General features: G+C 37.7%; 1 protein-coding gene across 3 annotated transcripts in view; it reads right to left on the bottom strand.

Moving 5' to 3' along the window:
- LOC101662850 (SRY-box transcription factor 5) overlaps nucleotides 1-24,228 on the bottom strand; it is a 234,923-nt gene that overhangs the window by 166,297 nt on the left and 44,398 nt on the right. The gene's annotated exons all lie outside the window — the stretch shown is intronic.

Raw genomic sequence — 24,228 nt, forward strand, 5'->3', positions numbered from 1 at the left:
ATGATAAAATGTAATAAAAAGAAAAAATAAGCATTCTGGTAATTTAATGTTCTGATTGTGACTACATATTTGGACAAACAAATAGGAATAGTATAGTGAAATGCATTAGCCAAAAATTCCTTGTCATCATCCACTCTGCAGTGTGTCAGGCTACAAGAAAAAGTTTAACAGTGTAAACTTCAATTTTAAAAAGACACATGCAAAAAAATGTTCTAAACAAAGTAGAAAATAGAACCCCAAATGATAACAGTTTGGCATTGGAGGCTCAGGCTCACAGTCACACATACACACTCATCCCTTCAGGCCCACCTTCCTAAGAACAACGATCCCATTCTAGATATCCACGGGAGGCATTCCATGCATGACAAACTGCTCAGGCAGGTCACAAACTACCGCATTATCATTTAATGGTATTATTTTATACCCACATGTGATGCTATAGTCAACGTTATAGTAAACAATGTGTCCAATCAATGGATAGGATTCCTGGTGGTGCAGTACTAACTGACCCACCAGCATCCCCATCAGAGAAGTTGTGGCACTCTGTCTCTGAAAAGACATACAGCCTTGGGGACCCTGTGAGGCAATCTATTTTGTCCTACAGGTTCTCTGAGGCACAACTGACTCGATGGCAATGGGTTGGTTACTCAGTCTTACTTCGTGCTTCATTATTTTAATGCCATATTGACTAAAACATGTGTCATATCCTTTTTAGTAGGTTTACACCAATTTAATCTTTGAAACATGAAGCACAAAATCTACTATCGAACAGCAAAAAAGGACTTAAATTTTGGTATGAAATACATTTGCTATAAGCCCGTGGTGTGATTTATAATTATTTAATCCAGGTATTGAAGTGCGCTATAATTAAAGAGCAAACATTTGTAGAATAGAGTAAAATCTCTAAAAGAGGGAATGCCAAAATAGTACCAGCTTCTCCTGAATGAAAATAACTCCACTTAGTGCAAAATTTATGCTAAAAATGAGAGCCAGATATTAAATTCAGAATGAAAAAAGTTGGCTATATTCTTGCTACTTCCTGGTTAATTTGGCTAAGGGCCAATTTCTTGATATTATGACCACCCTGTAGCCTTAGTAAGTGTTTTATTTATTTATTTTTGTATTGCATAAAAATATCAGCTAAAGAAGGAAAAATGTGAAATGGATGACATATTTTAGAACAGCTTCTCCCAGAATACAAAAATATTCCCCAACTCAAAACTGAAACAAATAGTAGAACTACCAGGCAATGCCAATTGGCGACTCTCTAATGCCATTCAAACTTCATAAATACTGGGATCTCAGAGTGATTTTAATTATTCAAAAGAAAACTAGGAAATGGTTCAACTATCAATTGCTTTCACAGAAATACAAATTCTCTTTTAAGAAAAAAGCATATGACATAACTTTTCTTTACCTAATCACATAACACGAATCACCATCACTTTGTTTTTTCTTTGAGGAGGGGGGATAGTATTAAAAAGAGAACTAGTCTTCTATAACAATTAAGTTGATTATATCTCAAAAGTTATTTTTAGGGATATAGAATAGGTAATACTATATATAAATATATATAGGTATATATATATTTACTCAAAAACTAGAGGAAAGAGTAACACGGAATAAAATACAATTTACTATATGTCCAAGTGCTTTACCACTAGAAACAGTTAACAGGGACCATGAAAACACGGTCGCAGAAGACAGGCAGCCTTGAAAAAACAAAGCCCCCTAGTATGGGTCAATTTATATATTCACCATTGTGAACTGAGATTTTTACTAAAGATGTACTTTGCTGTTTGGTATGTTGTACAAATAAAGATTATTGACTGACTATACAGATTTGATGAGACAGCATTCTCATGTAAATTTTTCTAATTTATACTATGAATATGCAGCAGTCACAATAATGTGGCTTAACCTAAAAAAATATGCCTGTGTTACCTGTGTACCAATTATGGAAAAGCAGGTGTATTTTCAAGACTAAATTTTGTGAACATAAGATAAATAATTTATGACCATATCTTTACATTGCTGAGGCTCTTATGTGCATGCTGAAGATAGCATTATTTGAATTTTTCCATATATCTAGCATTACTGTTACCACAGAAGAAAAATAAATGGTGGCATTACTTGAACACACGCACAGATATTCTAAAAAAAAATTTCAGTGGTTTAGGTCTAAGGAAATGTTTAACAGAATCTGACCAACTTAAAAATATATAAACCCTTAAATAAAATAATTTTTAAAATATTTAAATCGATCAATTTAAATATATATATAAATCCTTAAATAATATAATTGAGCCGGCATGTTCCCATTTGCTTTTCCATATGACTCATTCATTCACATAAGTCATGGGTCGTGTGTCTAGCTTATGGTAGGACTCTAAATTTGTAGTCATACAATGGACAGCTTATACGATTGCAATGGTCCATATCCAGTAAAATTGCCTGAACATACAGAATAATGAATGGGCTCAGTCTCTAATAATTCAGTAGGAACCATTTACAGCTGCACACCACACATGACCATCTCTACAATGACTAAACGGAAGCACGGGGATCTTTCGCTGAATCAGTGTGTTGGTAGCTCCAGTTCACTTTTTTTATTAACAAAAAGGTTTTGTTTGTTTCTTCAGTCAGTCGTCACATATTAGCCTCTGCCCCCAAATACTATGGACATCTGTAGTTTCCATTAAATCCTGGTAATCCTTCAAGAACAGCTGGACCTTCAGGTCACAAATATACAAACTCATTTTGTAGATCTGTTAGGCTACAATCATTCTTGCAAATGACTTTTATATGGTCCTTTGGGATGCTCAAGTAGAATAGCCTGATATCTGTAATTCAACAATACAACGCTAGAGTTCCCATATCAAATAAAATGTGATGTTTATTCACCTCTTAAATACCCAGCAGCACTTATGAAATTATTTTTTGACATATGACAACCTTAATGTCAATTCTCTATGAACACTGTTTCATTAAATAATCATGAAATAAAATCACTAGTTAAAATTAGTTTTGATATACTCCCAGTACTGAAAACACTGTAAATTTTACATTTTACTTCTGCAATTTGGATGAACAACAAAATAACCTATCGTTCATCTAGTGAAAACTAATTTTATCACATACACCTGACAATGGTAAGGATCACAAATCTTTAAAAAGTTAAGTGGGAGTGACTACAATGTTGCATCAATAATTTAACCAGTGAAAGTAACTAAAGGCTTTTCATGCTTTATATTTAATGCCTTTTACCCCCATCTGAGCTCTCCTATTAATTATTATTCCACCACATGAGACTCACACTTGGCTACATGACAGATTCCACTGGGAACTAGAAAACCACATATCAGTACATTGAAAAATGTAAGTAATACAATACACATTCAGTAGACTGTAAGGTCCTCCCTTCTAGTCTGTCTTAGACTGAAATCTGAGAATACTCTCTATCAAAGGTGATATTTGAAATACTGGTGCCATAACTTCCAGAATCACCACAATATGCAAGTGACCAGAGTATAGCAAAATGACAGATGAGTGAGGTCTGATAATAAACTTCTGAAAAAACTGACAAGTGAATATCTTAAGGACAGAGGTGGAGCATTGTCTGATGATGAGAGGTGTAAAACGAGCCACTCAAGTTGGAAGCACTTAACACAGGAGTTGGGATGACATGCCTCCTAAAAGAAGACCTTTCCTTAATGACAAGGATGGAATGACATTTGGGAGACTTTCATTTGCTGATGTTTCATGACTCAAAAGAACAAGAAATAACTATAAACATCCATTTATAATCAGAAGGTGGCTTGTACAAAGTATGCATCTAGGAAATTTGGAAGTTGTCAGAAATGGAATTCTTAGGCATTACTGAACTGAATGAATTGGTATTTGCCATTTTGATTCAGACAGTCATATGATCTACTGTGTTGAAAATGACAAATTAAAGAAGAATGTTATCAGATTCATTGTCAAAAAGAATACTTCAAGATATATCTTGAAGTATAACACTGCCACTTATATGATATCCATATTCCTAGAAAAAAGAGCAGTTAATATGACCATAATTTAATTTTATATACCAACTACTAATGCTGACGACGAAGAAATTAAAGGTTTTTACCTACATCTGCAGTGTGAGATTGATCAAATATACAATTAAGATAAATTGAAAACTACTGGTCATTAGAATGAGAAAATTGGGAACAAGGAAGAATCAGTAGCTGGAAAGGATGGCTTTGGTGACAAAAATGATATTGGATATTGCCCAATAAGAATTTTTCAAGACCAGCGACTTGTTCACTGCAAATATCTCTTTTCAGCAACATAAATATCAACCAATCACAAAAACCACAATACACAAGAATCAAATCTATGTAGATTAAGACGGTCAATGTCATCAGTCAGAACAGACAGCATCAGTCACTGCATTCAAGCTGAGGATGAAGCTGAAGAAAATGAAGAGAAAGTCACGAGAGACAGAATATGAGTCTGAACAGAGCCCTGCTGGATTTAAAGACCATCTCAGGACTAGAGTTGATGCACTGAACACTAGTGACTGAAGATCAGGCAAATTGTGTGATGACATCAAGGACACTATATAAGCAGAAACCAAAAGGTAATTTAAAAGTAGGAAAGAAAGAACAAGCCAAAATAGATGTCAGAATAGACTCTGAACCTTCTTGTTGAGCAGCTAAAGTGAATGGAAGAAACAATGAAGTGAACGTGCTGAACACAATATTTCAGAAGGTGGAATCAGAAGAAAATGTAAAGGATTATAATACATTCCATAGACCTGGAGATATGAATTTGTCTAGAGAAACAAATCCAGTGACACTCAAATATATATATGCTTTATATCAATAAGTAATCCCCTATCAAGAAGACACCCCAACCCAGTCTACCTCAAGTCTGTACATCCAATGCCAGTCCAATAATTACCTGAGGTGACCCATGTAGCTGCAGGGCAATGACACAGACAGGTGAAGTGTGAAGCAGGAAGATCAGAGGCTGGTGTGTACAGAGTAATCTGGATCCAAAGTCAATGGAAACTCAGCAGGGCGCAGACAGCTCTCAGGATCCGGCAGTACAGAGTGCAGAGTCCCACCCAGCAAAGGTGAAGGGCAAAGAGAGGCAATTTCCAGTGCTTTTGACTATCATACAAAATCCAGTGTTTCTCACCAATAAAACACCAAGGAGGTGACATCAGGCTGCAACCCCATTGATAGGCTGGGTCACACCTCTGTTCTTACCCTGGGGTATCTAGTTGACAGAATCCTTCACCATCACAGTTCTGGAGTTAGAAAACTCAAAGGAAAGAACAAGCGCAGCATGTTAAAGGCAGAAATAAATGAATAAAATAATTAAGCCTTGAGTTGCAATATTCGAGGATTCTATGGGCAAATAGTGAATGATATATGAAGTCTCAAAAGAAGATGGAGGGAATAAATGGAGTCCTTGTGCCAAGAAGAGCTGAACACAAACATAGTAATGATTGTGTAAATGGTACAGGATCTCACAATATTTTGTTCTGCTGCTATGAGTCAGAACCAACTGTATAGCACCCAAGAATAGACTGTAAGATATGTAAGCACTGTGAGTGTGTCTGTCTTGTTTACTACTTTATTTTTACCATATTAGCGAGTTCCTGGAACATAGTAGGTGGTCAATAAGTGCTTGTTGAATGAATGATTAAATAGATGCATGCAAGCATACTCGAAGTTTAATGACATTATTTACAATTCACACCATCAATTACAGTGTTTATAAATATCTATTTCAAAACATTATTGAACTTGGCACAGATTTCTAAGTTGTAGTAGAAACCCATTTTCTTTTGTTTTCCCTTCCATATAAACTGAAACAGCTTTTTTGTTTATTTTCTTTGTTATTATGTCATATCAACATGCTTCTTCCCTTCCCCTCCCCATTTTGATCTAATCTTCTTTCAGGCCTAAGTGATCTATTTTCTCCTTCCCCACTAAACTGGCTTCAACATTCTCTCACTAGTATCATTAAATTGGTACAGAGGAGTTTGTACTTCAAATGCCCAATTATGATACATTAAATGGCTTTTCAAAGCTAAGACATAAATAACTAGACAACCTTGAGGGTTGGTTGCTGCCCATTTTGTTACCTTATCTTCTAGGTATCAGTATTCCTTATTCACAGTCTAGTTTTCAAATATTGTTTATTTTTCCCCTGCTTCGGCACTGCTATACCACCAGAGTCTCACCACCTCTTATCATGGATCTCCACATTTTCACGGTCAGATAAAACTTAATTAGGGCATTCTCTGTTGTATAATTGAGGTTGGAAGTCTTTATTTGGTACATTCCCCAATAATATGTGTGTCGCTATCACCCATTTCTCAATGAAGCTTGTGTGATGCTTTGATGCTGAGCAACTATCAGAGGAATTTTACACTCAGATTAGGAAGAAAGATTTGGTGATCAACTTATGGAAATCAATTATTGAAACCCCTATGGATCAAAACACAACATTATCTTATATAGTGCTGAATGATCGGCCGCCTAGATTGGAAGGCATTCAACATGCACAATGGCTTCAGCAATACATCCCAGAATGCCAATGATTGTACAAATGGTGCAGGAGCAGCAGTATTTCATTCTGTTGTGCATGGGGTCACCAAGAGTCAGGAGTTAATGGCAGCCAACAAACAAACAGACAAAACCACAAAATAATCATCTGGTCCTATATAGAGTTTGAGCTCTGCCATAATAATAAGAGAAGGAAAGTATGGAAAGTAAGGAGGCATTGCTGAGGTTAAACACAGAGGAAAGAGGAACATAAGAGAACTAGCCATGCTGCTGAAGCATAGAGCATTGAAAGACAAATAAATTAATTCCTAAAGTCCAAGGTATAGTAAATAAAAGAATACTCAGATAAGGCACAGAGTAAACATCAAATCTTCCAGAGGAAATGCCTTTACAGATTCAGACATATGTGTCCAATTTCTTGTGGGCCACTTCCAACATTTTATTTCACAAGCTTCTCCAATTCAGCACATATAAATAAAACTGAGCCCAGCCACTATGCCTGTGCCATCTCTTTTTAACTCATGCAACAACTTTTACCAAGTTGGATTACTTCATCAACACAGTAACTTCATGGATTAGACCCTTTAGCATTCATCTCGGGCTTCATTTTCTCTGGAAAGCCTTCTTTGTAAGGGAATTCTTATTCCCTGCCCATTTGCTTTCCCAAACTGGGCATCTTAACAGCTTTATTTATCACACTGAGTTGTAATTCAAAACTCGGTTAAGAAGTATTACTAAAAAAATAAACAATACATTAATCGTTGTCTAATATATATGCCAGAATAGGACAGTCAAATCCTATCCCTTCAGTCTACCATGAAACACACATGAAACACACAAATTATTCATGCATCACTCAACTGTATACTCGATCATTTTAATTGTGTTGGTTCTTTTTCAGCAGATACTGATAAACACTGATATTACCAATACATGGCCTAAGAAATGAACAAATTGACAAATACTTATTGGATGAATCCCTTAGTCATCATTCCTACCTATTTCCAATTTTCTAAGTCATTTCCTCCCAGGATTCAAGAGCTTTGTAATTGGTTTTTATCAAGCCAGCAGGAGAACCTGAAATGCAAATCTCTCTGCCCTTGGCAATGACATACTAGACAAGGGATTGATCTAAAAAATTTATAGAAAATTTCAAAACCTCAGTAACAATAAGATAAATAATCAAATTAAAGAGAGAGAAGACATTAATAGAAGTTTCATTAAAGGCATACATTTCTTCACAAATATAAGACAAAATGCTTTCAAACATTTGCCATTGATTAGATACAGTTTCAGACTGCAACACTGATCTGCTCAATAAATCCTCACTCAATTCACAATCAAGTCAGACAAGGAAACCAAAGTTAACCAAACCTCCTTGTATGGTATCCTTTCTTACAGTATGAAGTCCTAATCCTTCCACCTACCCTGTAGCTTTGATCTAGTTCCCTCTTACCTCATCATGTCTTGCCTGCCTTCCTTGTCCCCTTTTTACCTAATCCTGGTGGGCCCAGATTTCTCCACAGGAGAAAGAGAGAGAGACCAAGAGAGAGACCAGGCATCAACCCAATGTGCCAAGACATGAATACAACATACCGGTATGTACCAAGGAACCATTAGAGAGGCCTGTGGGGCATGTGGACAACCCCAACCCCCATCAGAAGAATGCGCTTCTGAGGACAGCACTGGGGCTACAGTTTGGGGAGAGGGGTGCGTAGGATTAGAGCACATGGGAGAAACACAAAGGGACAGAGAGGGAGGAGAGGCCATCCTGGCCGACCAAGCCCCAAGGACAATATTCCTGCTCAGAGCAGACAATGCATGGGGAGGATCATAGGGCTGGCCACACCACAGGACATAGCATCGCTCATTGAACCATGACGCTGTGGGGCACAGCACTGGAGTCACTGTGTGGGAATAGTGCATGGTCTGGCACCATTATGCTGGGGTGAGTCACTGAGGGCATGCAGCACAGAAGCAGAGGAAGCATAGTGATGAAACCCCGGGGAATTTCAAAAGTAGACATGGGAGACAGAGTGTGGCACCCATCAGACAAGTGACTAGAAAACACTCACAAAGGCCAATAAACAGACCTTGAGCTATTTATAGGCTTTTCCATTTTTGACAGTGGCTTTCTTTTTGTTATTGTTATTTTGTTCTTGTTACCTACTGTTGTTGTTATTGTTTTGTTGGTTTTGATTCCTTGGTTGTTTTAATTGGCTTTGCTTGATTTTTTTCACTTACTAATGTATCTACATGTCTATCTAGATAAGATAGGTGGGATAAATAATTTGGAGATGAAAAGAATGGGACCAATGGTTCCTGGGGGATATAGGAGGGGGTAGGAAAGAAGAAGGTGGTACCAATACAGGGACAAAGGAGCAACAAGTGAACTAAAATCAATGGAAGGAAGTTTGTAGAATGCCTAGTGGGGCTCAATCAAGGGCAATGTAGCAGCGAGGAATTACTAAACCCAAATGAAGGCCGAACATGATGGTGGGACAAGATGGAAGTAAAAAGGAAATAAGAGGAAAGAACCAGGAAGCAAAGGACATTTATAGAGGCCTAAACACAGGCATGTTCATGTTTAAATATATATATAATGAGACGGAAATAGAATTATGTACTCATACCTATATGTTAAGAATTAAGGTTGCTGATGGATATTGGGCCTCAACTCATGTACTCCCTTAGCATAAGAACACTGTATTCTAACAATCTGGCATTCTGTGATGCTCACGTTCCCAACACCCTCGCTGAAGACAAAATGGGTGCATAAGCAAATGTGAAGAAAGTTGATGGTGCCCGGCTATCAAAAGATATAGCATCTGGAGCCTAAAGGCTTGAAGATAAACAAGAGGCCTTCTAGCTAGAAGTAACAAAGCCCACTTGAAAGAAGCACACCAGCCTGTGTGATCATGAGGTGACGGTGGGATCAGGTAGCAGGTATCTAAGACCCAGAATAAAACCATACCCAAGGTGAATTGGTGAGGTGTGTGGGCATGGAGTGAAGACCCAATGCCCATCTGTAGACACAGGGCATCCCCTCACAGAGAGGTCATAGGGAAGAAGTGAGCCAGTCAGGGTGCAGTACAACACCGATGAAACTCACAAGATTCCTCTAGCTCTTTGGATCTTCCTTCACCCCACTATCATGACCTCAATTCTACCTTACAAATTGGATTAGACCAGAGCATGCACACTGCTCCAGATAAGAGCCTGAAATACAGGGAGTCCAGTTTAGGTCAACCCCTCAGGGCCAACAAGGAGAGTAGAGATACCAGGAGAATTAGAGGAGGGTGGGGGGAGAAAGGGCAAATCAGTCACAAGGATCAAACTAGAGCCCCCTCCCAGGGGGACGGATAGTGGAAAAGTGGGTGAGGTGTGACAGAAGGCAATGTAAGATATGAAAAAAATAATCCATAACTTATCAAGGGCTTGTGAGGGAAGGTGGGCAGGGGAGGGAGGGGGAAGAAATGGGGAGCTGATAATGGGCCCAAGTGGGAAGAGAATGCTTTGAAAATAATGATGGCAGCACATGTGGAAATGCACTTGATACATTGTAGGAATATATGGATTGTGATAAGAAATGTAAGAGCCCCCAATAAAATTTTTTAATTTTTAAAAAGGAATCATAAACACACTTATTTCTAAAAAGTACAACTTTAGAGCATTGTGAAATAAAAATTGGCGAGGCAGCCATGCCAACAATATGCAGGTCAGGTGGGAGGGTATTAGAATTATTACATAGGCCTAAAGCAAGACAATGGCACTAGCATAATCCCCAAACTCCTATGTATGCCACACTATTATAAATCTTCCTGGTGAATTAAACTTCAGGGGAGATAAAGGATCCCTTTAGGTGCATCAGTGCTTTTGGGCATCAAGTCAATTTTTATTGGAGACTGATATAGCTCCCTAGCTTTCTTTTTATTGGTAATTGCCTGTTATGTCTTCTTTCTTCTTTCACTTTTTGACTTTCAAATTTTCCGTTTCCCTGTGTGTCCTCATATTTGGCTTATCTCAATTGGTAACACAGAAAACCTGGTGGGTTCCACGTTGTGTAGCTAACCTCAAGATCAGCCTTTGAAACGGCAGCCTCTCCTTGGGAGAAAGACGATGCTTTGTACTCCCTTATGTTATAGTCTTGGAAAACCGCAGCGGCAGTTCTACTTGTGTTATAGGGTCAGAATCGACTTGAAATTTTTAGTTTCAGTAAGAGGTAATCTAAAAACAGACAATTGAGAAATAATGAGATCTATTTCTGAGGTCTTAAATATTGAAATTCGTATGAATAACAGAACAATTGGGGAAGAGCTGTATCCTCACAAATGAGTCATCATTAATGGCAAATATGAACTAGAGCTTTCTGGATCTTCATTTGTAGATAGGCAAGACTCAAAATGATAAGAAAGAGCTGCAAATATCCACTGATAATCGTGATGTGGAATGTACAAAGCTTGAAGTCTAGGAAAATTGGAAAATGTCAAAAATTAAGTAGAATGTGTCCATATCAATGTCCTAGGCACTTGCGAGACAAAATGGCCTGCAATTGGCCATTTTTAGTTGGACAACCGTCTAGTTCACGAATTCAAGAGAATCATAGGAAATACCACATTCAAGATAAATCGCAACACATTCATCTTTTAAAAAAAGAACATTTCAAGAACAGCCTGGGGATGCAATGTTATCGGTGATAGGAGAACTTGTAAATAACTCCAAGGAAGTTCAGCTAATGCAATTATTCACATGTACTCAGCAACCACTACAGCTAATGCTGGAAAAATCGAAGAATCATTCCAACTTCCTTGTTATGAATTTAGTCAAACATGCAATCAAGATGCATTAGTAATTGCAATGATTGGAATGTGAAAGTTAGGAACAAAGAAAAAGGATCAGTAACTGGCAAAGCGTCTTGATGATATCCCCAAACTGGAGGTCTTGTGAAAGAATTTGCAGGACGATGGAGAAGAAGCACACCATCATTAGGGAAAACAAGGCCGAGGGCTGTCTGTGGAACTGAGCACCAGGTGCCTAATGTAAGTTCAGGAAGAAGCTAAAGATAATTAAAATAAGCCAACGAGAGGCAAACTATATCTCCCTGGGGTTCTGACAGCACCTCAAGAACCAATTTGACACTTTAAACACGAATGGCAGAAGACTGGACACGCTGTGGGAGGACATCCAGCACACATACATGAAGAAAGCTAAAGCTCATTAAGATGACAGGGAAGAGGGATGTCAGACATGACTCTAAACGCCACTCTTGAAATCAAAGTTGCTAAAGCAAATGGAAGAAATGATGAAGTGAAAGAACTGAGCAGAAAATGTTCAAGGGCAGCTTGAGAAGAAAATGTACAGTATTACAATGAAATGTGGAAACACCTGGATTAGAAATTACAGCAAGTCCCACAAGAGTACAGCACAATCAGTATACCTCAGGTTGAAAGATGTGAAGAAAAAATTCAAGTCCTGAGTTGCATCAAAAGGAAATTGCTGGGCTTGGGGTGGAGGTTGGGGTGGGGTAGGGGTGGGAGGTGGGAAATGTTGGAGAGGCGAAAGGAAGGCTGAGGAGAGAGGAAGATTAAGCAATGATCTAGACTGTTGGTGGGTGTTGCCTTGGATGAAATGGGCAATCGTCCACAATAGGGAGAAGAGAAATCCAGGAGCAGGTGAAGCGTAAACTAGTGGGGAGTCTGATGAGTAGTTTAAGCTGTATAATACAGCGTTCATTCTCTGAAACATACACCATTACATAATTTACACTACAAAACTCATATTAAAAAAATTGAAGGACTCCAAAGACCCACTGTACCAAAGAGAATTGATTAATGTTCAACCAATTTACAAGGTAACAGATGATCAGGAACATATAAAACTCCTCGTGAGTGTATTGGTTTGTTTATTTTTTTTAGGAAAATACCAAGGATGGGGATTCCTACGCCACAAAGGTATGTCAAACCTTATTATAAAGTATCCGAATGTTTTCAGAATCAATGGTGCCATTTTTAGTTCGCACTAGAAAGGTACACGAGTTCTTGTAGCTCCCTATTTTTTCTGTTACAGTTGATTAGCTTTTCTATTTTTCGCCATTGTTGTATGTATATTGCAGGCAGCCTTAAAACCTCTGTGAGTGGGAATGGATTTGAAGGCACCTAAATCCACAGCAAAAAGAATACAGTACAACAGTACAACAAATAGAACGCCAAAGAACATAGTGATTAGTTAACAAAATCAATAAATCATATGTAAGGAAAGTTTTGCTTTAGATGACTTTCAAAATGTTTGTAGCAGTATACCCATAGAGAGATGTCGAAAAATCAAATCAGACTGAGAAAAGGTATATCATTGATAATGTCGTCTGGCCCAAAGCAGAGGAAACCAGAAAGATGTTCACTTGTGTTTTTATTGACTGTGGAGTGCATTCGACTGTGAGGATCATAATAAAGAATAGATAACATCGAGAAAAATGAGAATTCCAAGCTCTCAATTGTTGCATGATAAACCTGTACATGTTCCAAAAGGCAGTCCCTCAACAGAACAAGGGAATTTTATACATGGTTTAAAGTCAGGAAAGGTATATGTGTGAGGCTTGTAACCTTCCATTATACTTATTCAATCTGTATGTGGAACAAATACTCTGAGAATATCAACTATATGAAAAAGGATCTGAAGCACGCGTGATCAAAGCCAAACACTAGCCTTCAGAATGGAGAGCAACTCAATGTAGAGAAAACAAAAATCCTCACGCAACTGGACCACTGAACAAATCATGATATATGGAAAAAGACTGAAATTGTCAAGGATTTTATTTTCTTGGGCCCACAATCAATGCTCTTATAAACTGCACTCAATGAGTCAAAGATGTATTGCATTAGGCAGACCTGCTGCACAAGACTTCTTTAAAGTGTAGAAAAGCAAGGATGTCACTGTGAGGATTACGGTGGACGTGACCCAAGCTATAATATTTTCAGTCTACTCACACACACATGAGAAAACTGGACAATGAACAAGGAAAGTCACTGAAAATTGAAGCATTTGAATTATGATTTTGGCTAAAAATACTGTTGGTACCAAGGACTGCCAGAAGAAGAAACAAACCTGTCTCGGAAGAAGTAGAGGCAACACGTCCCTTAGAAGTGAGGATGGTGAGAGTTTGTCTCATGGCTTGGACACATTGTCAAGAAGGCCAGTACTTGGAACCGGAAACCGTGCTTATAAAGCAGAGGGTCACTGACAAAGAGGAAGACTCGTGGAGGGATCGAGACACAGTGGCTGCGACAATTGACTAAATAGCAGCAAAAATAGTGGAGATGGCACAGTTCTGAGCAGCATGTCATACTTCTGTGCGTCATATTACTATCACTCTGAGTGAGTACTGATTTGAAAGCACCCAACAACAACAATTTTCACATTAAGAAGTTGCCGTGTTTATGTGCACAAGTTGCTGAATTTTCACAAATGCATAAAATCCTATAAGTACCAATTACATAATTGTAAGTGTAACAGAACAGCAAATCTGCCTACCTTTCCAATGTAATTATTTAATGCTATGCAGTTCCCTCTATGCACTGCTTCAGCTATGTGTCAAACATTGGGAGTTGAATTTTTTTCTTATTTTCATTCAGTTCAGAAAGTTGACTCATCTCCTTTATGGCTTCCTCTTTGATTCCCAGAGTATTCAGCTGTGTTCTCCTTAGTTTCCAAGTGATTTGGGATTTTCCATGTATTATTCCTACATTGATTTCTAATTTAATTCTACAGAATATATTTAAAATTTTTAAAAAATTTGTCGATATATTGTATATCCCTGCTCATAATCTATTTCCTAATCGTTTTGTGCCCTTTTAAATGGAATAACTATTTTGTTGTTGCATAAAGGATCCTATAATTGTTAGAACAATAATCTTATCATCTCTAACTGATTTTCCAACTTTCTGTTTTATTTACACATATATTTGTGGATCTGTCTCTCTTTTAAATTCTAGGTCTTAATTCTTATAATTTTCTCTCTTAGCAAGGGCACAAATATTTTTAATTCTTATATCCTCAGGCTGAACTAAACATTTTATTATTATGAAATGACTCACAATATCCCAGATAATATTACTTATTCTGAACTTTTATTTTGCCTAATAGTAGTATATATAGACTTTCCAATTTTTCTTTGATTAGAATTAAATTGATATATCTATTTCTGATTCTTTGTATTAATATATATATATATATTTAGGTATACTTATTTTTTGCAGACTCTGTTCCATGCTCAATGCCTTAGGAGTCTCTCCATTATGTCTAGTGAAAATATAAAATATCCCCATGTGAAAACGGGAGATTATCTTCCTGCTGACCCCTTTTCTCTGGTGTCTTATCTTGGCTTCAGCAGTTTACATACACATCTAGTGATCGACGAAGGAAATGCTCCTTAGATCTCCAGGAAGTATTAAAGGGCATACAGTCTCTCTCTCTCTCACTGTTTCAGTCTTTTTGTCTCTGTCTCTCTGTCTCTGTACATGCCCTTGTGGGGGTACAATGCATTCACAAATAAAATTCCATCTTCTCTGTTCTCTCTATCCCTGTCCTGCACATGTTCATGTGTTGGGATCCCAGAAGCCTAATATATGTGTGTATCCTGAGCTCAGAGAGATGGTGAGGCTTTGCTTAGACACCTTCTCTCTCCAGAGTTGGGGATATTTCCGGTTGTAATTTGTGCTTATCTTCTTTTTCTGGGATACCTCTTTGTCAGGTAACAGTGTACTGTCTACTGTCCAAGATCTGAATATTTATGTCTCATATCTCTTCCCTGAGTTTTTAATTGTTTAAAGTGGGTGCATCTTCTGAGCAGAACTTTAAAAACTACTGCATGTTTCTGCTAATTTTTTCTTGTACTACTGTGAGACTGCCATGCTCTAGATCAGGGCTCCTTCTTAAACCTTGATCTTGGAGTGAAAAGAATGTGAAGCATTCTGATAGAGGGTGACTATAAATATAAGTGTTATTTGCAAGATTTTGGAGGGTGGGGTGGGTTTTGGCTGCTGTTACCACAAGTTAAGACACCCAAAGCTTCATGAGTAGCTAATTCATATCTACCCCTATGGATAATCCATAGCTTGTCTCCTGGTTCCAGTGTTGGTCATCTTGGTATTTGGCCCCTGCAAAAACCCAGCTTTGGGGTTAAATTATAATGTAGTCTTCTGTGTTCTGGACTCATCGTAAAGATTTCTCTCTTTTAAAATCTCTTGATATTTAAGTTGGATCACACAATTCATACAAATTTGTATGATCCAACAATTCATACAATAGTGTGATCCAACAATTCATACAAATTTGTTCTGTGACATTGCAATCTCCATTATGTGACAACATTCTTCCAGTGTGACAACACTCTGGCTGCTTCTCCTCTGTGTTTACTAATCACATGCATCCTTCTTCTTATGTGGGTACAAATACACTAAAGCAGATGTTTTATCTAGGATAGCAGTTTGTGTTATTCCTTCCTTCCTTCCTTCCTTCCTTCCTTCCTTCCTTCCTTCCTTCCTTCCTTCCTTCCTTCCTTCCTACATTCATACATTCGTGTATTTAATGACAGGAAGGGCTTTTGGTGGTCTGGTCCTCTAAACCACCATTGGTAAAAGCCCCACAGTCTGGGACAAGTAGGTGGATGGGGAGTGAAAATAAGTGCACTATATCCTTTCCTTTGATGATGGCCACTGAAAATTTAAATGCTAAAACAAAGAAGAAAGAGTTAAGATAATTAAGCTTTTTTTAATGTTATTAAGCAAAGAACCAGTTAATAGTTTATATTTACATGGAGAGAAGCATCAAGGTGACAAAAATGATATAGGCATACAAAACCGTACGACACCATATTACTCAGAATCCAGAGAGTAGTCCAAATGGATTCTTCATTAGTTAGTTCACTTTGGTTACTTATGGATCATTAAAATGCTTATAGTAGGTTGAAGTTAATAAAAGAGTTTTAAAAACTGGAAATAGACTTATATACATATATATGTATCCCAGTCATTCATTTTGTTGGAAAATTTAATTACATAAAACTAAAATTTACTGTCTTCAGTGAACTATTTTCACTTATTTGACCAGTAATTTCATTTTATCCAAATACATTTCAAAATTACTTCAGGGAATCAGAGGTGACATATTTAGACCTTTCAGTTAACAGACCTTATTCACTGCAAATACAATTGTATGTTATTTTAATCTAACTTTTCAACCACTCTGAAATAGAATTGTGGTAATTCTCAGTTTGAGTCAATACAATAGGCAGAGCAGCCACATGCTTTATTATCTCACAAAGACTTAGTATAGCTGCCCCCCAAATCACAAATCAATACTAGTAATCATAGGCAGAAGTTGAACTTTTTATTGTTTTGCATTTTATGTGGGTTAAGCTGCTAACTGCAAGGTTGATAGTTCAAACCCACCAGCTTCTCAGTGGGAGGATGATCAAGCCGTCAACTCCCCCGAATATTTACAGCCTTGGATGCCCTAGAGAGAGTCGGAAGGAGTCAGAATGGACTCAGTGGCAGTGAGTTTGGTTCTGGATTTTGGTTTGGCATTTTCAAGGAAGTAGGCCATTTAAAATATTTTACCTAGATTTTGTGGGGGTTTTTTACCATTATTTCCTGACCCTCAACAATATTTTCTTCAATCATGAACAAAGCAATGAATAACTCATATGTTGAAAAATTGGAAAGCAAACTATGAATTGTTAATTCTCATAAACATATCACTTCTTTAAAATACATGCTTTATTTCTCAACTTATGCCAATATTGAAAACTAATGATTCCTAATTACTTCATCATCGGCTATTTGTTTCTCATCAGTCAACCATATTATTGCGCAATTATTTCAACCATAAACTGAAGATTTATTAGCCTTGGTGTTCAGGTGCAGACATTTTTAGGGTCCTCAGCAGGGTGGGCTTGCACTGATGTGTGACACCCTTCTCAATACCCAGGTGATTTCTATGGCTTTCTGCAATCATTACCCTTACCCATGAGAAGCTTCTGCTACATGGAGACTCATGCTGTTTAAATTCCCGCTCATTTCTGCTCTAGCCTAATGTGCTAGCAAATACTCCCTCCTCACTCACAGACATACTAAAGGGCATCAATCCATAAAATTATTGGAACTTGATACTTGGCATTCCATAAGCTAAAGTGAGCACTATTCCTGAGTAGTCCAGTCACAAAGGACTGTGCAAAACAACAAAGGAGCTATTGGGAAGAAAAGAAGAACTGAACTCATGATATACAAATCTGAAAGCATTAATTTTCCAATGGTGGAAATAGACTGATTTCTTCTTCAAAATTTATAATATGTGCCCCTACCAGTTAATATTAAATACCTGAATATCTCAGAATGTGTTTAGTGCCCATAATATGAAATTATATAAAATACGCAGGCAACATTGTATCTGAGTTATAGACCAAAAGGTTGAAGTTTTTTTTTTCCTTTTAAGTTTGTTTTGTTTGTTTGTTTTAAGATTGACCACTTAATTTGGGGCAGAGCTGATAACTGGTTATATATTCATCTTTAGGTTTAAAAATCTTCTCCCCACAATCTCGCCACCTGACGAACAAATCCATTTTGATTTACACTCATCAAAGTTGGGTAATTTTATTGAGTACTGGTAGTTACTAATTATATTTGGATGTGAACCAAATGAAGCTATTTATTCATTAAATCTACAGAAACCATATTTTACGTTGACTGAAAACAACACTTCGAGATAGCTCCTGCTGATAGCACTGAGGACACTGAATGGGGTTCAAGGGCGGTCTCCGACCCTGGCTCCAATCCCAAAGCTCTAAGAAAAACATATCTGTACGTTCAGAAGGATACCACACAAAGAGGAAAATCCCCTATCATGTAGGCATGCACAAATGAAGTATCACTGTTGAGTTAAACGTTTATGCAGGGAAATGAACCAGAGAAACAGTGAGACAAGCAGAATTACAGACACCCACATACAGAAAATGTGCATGTGTGTGTTTGTACATGTATGTATGTTTGGGGATGGAGCAATCAAACATTCAAAGTGACCATCTAGTTTATATTCAGTTCCCTCGTCTTTCCTAATCTAGCACAAAAGGCCACAATGGGTGCAAGCTTTAGGAAACCAAAGACCTTCCTACGATAATTTGCAATTGTCCATGGGTAACTGCACATTCATTTGAATTCCTGAAAGACTGAATCTTGTAAAGAGAACAAGATGGGCCCATATTAAAACTTTTAATGACTTTAGTAAAAAAAAGGTGGAACTTTGCAGCCAGCTGGCTCCATACCGAAAGCCAGGCTGCACAGCTTGAACTTAAAGCTATCTTAACATAATGAATAAGTGCCAATAATTAGCATATGTAGTGTGAACAGGTTTGCTGGCACAAGCAAGTGAAAAACTCCAAGGTAAAGTTATTATTAGGGAGTAATTAGCTCTGTGAAGTAAATGAGTGAAACAATAGCTGCCAGCACTGACAATATGGCTAACATCTGACTATGTGGAAGATAACATTGTAAAGGATTGCTCCCTGAGCTAGAATCTGTTAATAACCATATGTTAGTGTAATTAATGCGGAGTCTTTCTGACCTGTTGTCACATAAGAACAATACTTTCTTGGAAACATTCAAACAGGCAGTCCCACACTCTGGGTAAGAAATAATTGTGAAAGTTGCTTACAAACAACTCTTGCATCGTTATCTTTTTTTAAAAGAAGAAAGAAAATAATCAAGTCAGTGAGTGAAAAAGCCGAAGCACAGAGAATGAGATGAGGTAAATTGCTTCCTGTCTGACATCCCAGACGCGAAACAAGTCAACAGCAATAGAACGTCTCCTTGCAGGTGATTGAAATGTAGCATCGATATGGACACTCAAACAGAGAAAGACTATAATTTCTAATATGATATTCTTGAGTTATTTACCCAAGGCTTTGCCTCATTTATCATGGGGGACACACTCATACACACACCAGGATATCATTTGAGAAGTACATCAAAATTATATTAAGGTTCCATATCATTAAGTACATTTTGCCACTCTTATCTAGTCTCCTCAAAAATCAGGACTGCACATGTTACTCTTGTTTAAATTGTCTGATAATGGCAATAAGTAGTAATCCTTGTACTTAAACATTTGGCCAGTCAACCAACCAGTGGAAAACCTGGCTGTCCGTTCCCATAAAGATTCCAAGAAACAAAACTCATTGTGATCGATTCTATTGTGATTCATAGCGATGCTCCTATAGCACAGAACTTCCCCTAGAGCAGTGGTTCTCAACCTGTGGGTCCCGACCCCTTTGGGGATCTAAGGACCCTTACACAGGGGTCGCCTGATTCATAACAGTAGCAAAATGACAGTGATGATGTAGCAACAAAAATAAATGTATGGTTCACCACCACATGAGGAACTGTATGAAAGGGCGGCGCCATTAGGAAGGTTGAGAACCACTGCCCGAGAGCATTGCCAAGGCTACAAGCCTTGGGGAAGAAGACTGCAACTCTCCCCCGTGGGCTTGAGCTGTAGAACTTTCGGCTAGCAGTCAAGCCCGTGTAGATTGCACTACCATCCTCGAACGCCTGAAGGGAAGTTTCTGTTTGGTCAGAAGGGATCACTATGAATTGTCACTATCACTTGACGGCAACTAACAACAATAACAATAGTAAACATATTGTGCACATGCTATGATTTTTAAATGTTTATGTGTCTGGCCCATTTTTTTTATTCTCATTCATTTTGATATCTCAACTAAAAATCGCCTGCAGGAAAGAGGGCGCATTAGTCTGGGTACTTTAGAGAAACAAAGCCACAGAAACTCATGTATAACAGAGTTTTATATAAAGGTTAAGGGTGCATCAAGAAAACATCCCAACCCAGTGCTGCCCAAACCCCCAAGTCCAATATTAACCCATATGTCCGACATCAATCCACAAAGTTCTCCTCCATCTCACAAAACAGAGGCAATGATGCCGACTGCAGGAGGAAAGCCAAGTCAGTGAATGTATAAACATCTCAGCACTGCCAGGAGTTTCTACATGGGTGCTCCAGCACCCAGGGTTGCATCTGGGTAGGTCTACATGACTTCTCCTTGGGGATGTCTTGGAGGAAGTGAACCTCATCAGCTGAAGCAGGGCATTGCTAAGGCAGCTGAACCCTGCTGCGACCATCACAAAGCAAGAGACCTGAGAACTCTAAAGGTGAGGAACACCAAGTCATTTATCCCTCCTCCCTTCAATTAACCCCACATGTGTTTATTAGCCAGGTTGGCACAATAAACTAACTAACTCACAGGGGGAGATTAAGGCGATCTGATTTCTGAATACTAGTAGAAGACTACAGAACTGTATCGTTTTCTCTTAAACACTCAATTGTAATTCACCGTTGCCTTCAATTTCCTCTTTTCCTCTTCTACTTCATTTCCTTCAGCTCTTCTTTGAATATTTTGTACCAGTATAAGTTTTTATAATGTTTAAAATGCTTTCACAGACAATATTTCACATTTTTTATCTTTACCTACAAATTCACTATCATCTTTCTAATAGTAGTGAAAAGACTGTCATAGTTTGTTTAACCAGAATTTAATATTTAAAGATTTGAAAAGCTGCCATAAGAAATTGTGAAATATGCAGAATCAATGTTTCTCCCTTACTCTGTCAATTATGTATAAATGCTCCCCAAAGGGTTTACAAGGACATTCTCACAGAGCCCTGGCTTTCAGGTATTAAAAAAAGCCAAACCCTGTGTAATATTAATTTATGCCAGTGTGTATGAGTCTACAATTACAAAGTGAGGGCAGTTTACAATGATGCATAACAAAGTTAACTACTAGGAAATATTTATTAATTCAATAGACAGAAATCCAAAATCAATATTCCCATGAAATAGTAATAAAATGATTGAGGGCACTATATAAATTTATCTCCTGGGTAGATAAAAGGGGGCTTTTAAACAGCTTGGAAAAATAAAATAAAGTAATAGGATTTTTTGGAAGACATTTTTTGAAGTCCCATCCTACACATACAGCTACACACAGTCAAAGAGAATTGCTAAAAAGCATAGGAACCTGTATTAAATAAAGGTATCAAAACCTAAAGCTGTCATTTCTCAACATATTCTCTAATCTAGGTCTATATACTGCTGAAGGCAGAGTGGCTATTTCTATATCCCTTTCCGGAAGCATTCTGTGCTTTTTTATTTACATCAAGTGAAAACAGCAGCTTTAGCATCCTTTAAGAACTCCAATCGTGTTTCTTTAAAAGGTTCTTTGAGTTTGGGGAACAAAAACAAGTCTAAAGGGGTAGGATCAGGACTATGCGGTTAATGGCACAAAGCTTCCCAGCAAAAATCCTCTATGAGAGTCCTTGCTACTTTTGAAAAGTGAACAGGTACATTTTTGTGATGAAAAAAAAAAAAAAAAAGGTTCCTCAGTTCAAATTTTCTAGCCTTTCTTCTGACCAAAGCAGTTTTCAATTTTATTAAAACTTCTTCATCGTAAACCCCTGTGATGATTGCGTGTCATTTTAGACAATCTGTCAAGATTACCCCTTTGGGAATAAAAATAAACAGTGACTGTAGCCTTCAGAGCTGACTTCTTTATTTTGAAATTAGCTCCCCAAGGGGGATATTAGACCCCTTGGAAGCCATTGCATTGACTGGAGTTTGCTCTCTGGATTATATTGATGAAGTATAACACACTCTGTTATATAAAACCATCTTCATTAGCTTCATTCTGGCTTAAAATAATGATGGGAAGAACAACTATGTTGATGAACGAGCTCAGTTCTGCTATCCATCAGGCTGAAAACTTTCCCAGGCCAAAATGTTCACTTAAAAAACTAGAAATAACAATTGAAGTGAAACTCCAACTTGAGTAGCTGTAGCATTGATAGTAATCCTATGTCTCTCTTCCACTAGTTTCTGGACTTCAGCCACAGCTTTTTCATTTATCCAGGCAAACGGTGTGCCCTCTCTTATTTCATCTTCGAAGTGTTCCTGAACTTCCATAAAATGATTGATTCATCTAAAAGGTTTTCTGTGGGGTAGCAGCCCACAACCTTGCTGCAAAGCTTCAATGGGTTAGAAATATGTCCACTTGAGTTTTGTTAAACAATTTGAAATTATCTCTGGCTTCAAAATCATTTTTTTTCCACCTCACAGAAAATATACTTTCTTCAAAGACACCCCAGCAATATTAAGACAAGTGTATTAGTAAGAATTCTTATCTACAGCCATCCACTGATCACCAAGACATGTTTTTAAGGTGTTTTCTTAGGAATAAACCCATGCATCTTTAAGCCAGAAGTCTAGTAACCACTTTTTTCCCCTCACAATCCTATGAAGTGGAAACATAGTGGAAGTTTTTTAAAAATTTATCCTAGATACACACTACTTCTAGTCAAAGAAGTAAATAGATGCCATTCATAGTATTTCTCAGTTATCATATTTGTAAGTAATTTTTATCCAAATTCCACCAATATTCTTGATTGGAATGAAAAAATTATATTCAAATTTATATGGGATGAATAATGGCCCAGGGTAGCTAAATCATTACTGAAGAATGATGCACAAAGTTAATGCTACTGTGGTCAACACAGCCTCGTCTTGGTACAGTGACAGATGCTTATCAATGGAACAAAATTGAGACTCCAGAAATCAATCTACCCAGTGATGGGCAGCTGATCAGTAAAATATATGATGTTCAATAAATAGATTCGTGATAGTCTCTTTTAACAAATGGTGCTGGGAAAACTGGGTAAGTATTTGCAAGACTATCATTGTTAGAGCAAACATATAGTTTAATATTGATTTTAAAGAGCAGCTGGTGGACATAAACTATGAACCTTATGTTTAGCTGCCCAATCCTAGGCAGCTTGCACCCCAGGGTTCCTTACCTAGAGAGTATATGCTTATCCTTCCGGTGAAGAGAAATCGAAGACACAATATGGGGGAAATCAACACAATGTGGCCAGGGCCATGGAAAACACAGGAGGGATAGCTAAGATAACCATTACAATATACCCAATCCTGGGACAATAGCAATATTGTAAGTAGTATTTTGTAAATGTGTACATAGGTTAAAATTTAAGCTAAGTATGTGTAGGAGAACATACAGGACTCACATGCATACATAAGCACGGCTGCAGTTTTTGTGTGTATGTGTCTGTATGTGCTGTGTGTACATTCATATATAATATGGAGGGCAGAGCTAAGGATGCTTCTTCGACATAACAAAATACATTCAGAATTGAGCTGCTTGGCTTGAAGGCTAAGGGCCATAGTCTCAGGGGACATCTAGATCTACTGGCATAATCTAAAGACAATGTCTACATCATAGTCTTGGGAGTAGGTAGGGTCTAGGGTCTAAAGACTAATATAAAATACAGGCATTGATCACTTCTTCCAACTGCCATGGAGAGTGAAGATAAACCCAAGGACTCACGCAAGCATTTAGTCCAAAGAGCCAAATAAACTACCTAAACCAGCCTCGTCTGACCCAAGACCAGATGACGTAGTTGCTACCAATTGTTTGGACCAGTGACACAATACAAAGTCCAGGTATGAAGGAGAGAAACTATAGAAAAACAACAAAGTCCACAGAGAAGAAGCACACGAGCCTGTGCGAACACGAAGTGTTGAAGGA

Source organism: Echinops telfairi, unplaced genomic scaffold (genome assembly GCF_000313985.2).
Source record: "Echinops telfairi isolate 266 unplaced genomic scaffold, ASM31398v2 ScPeMD7_21;HRSCAF=78, whole genome shotgun sequence".
Taxonomy (NCBI): Eukaryota; Metazoa; Chordata; class Mammalia; order Afrosoricida; family Tenrecidae; genus Echinops; species Echinops telfairi.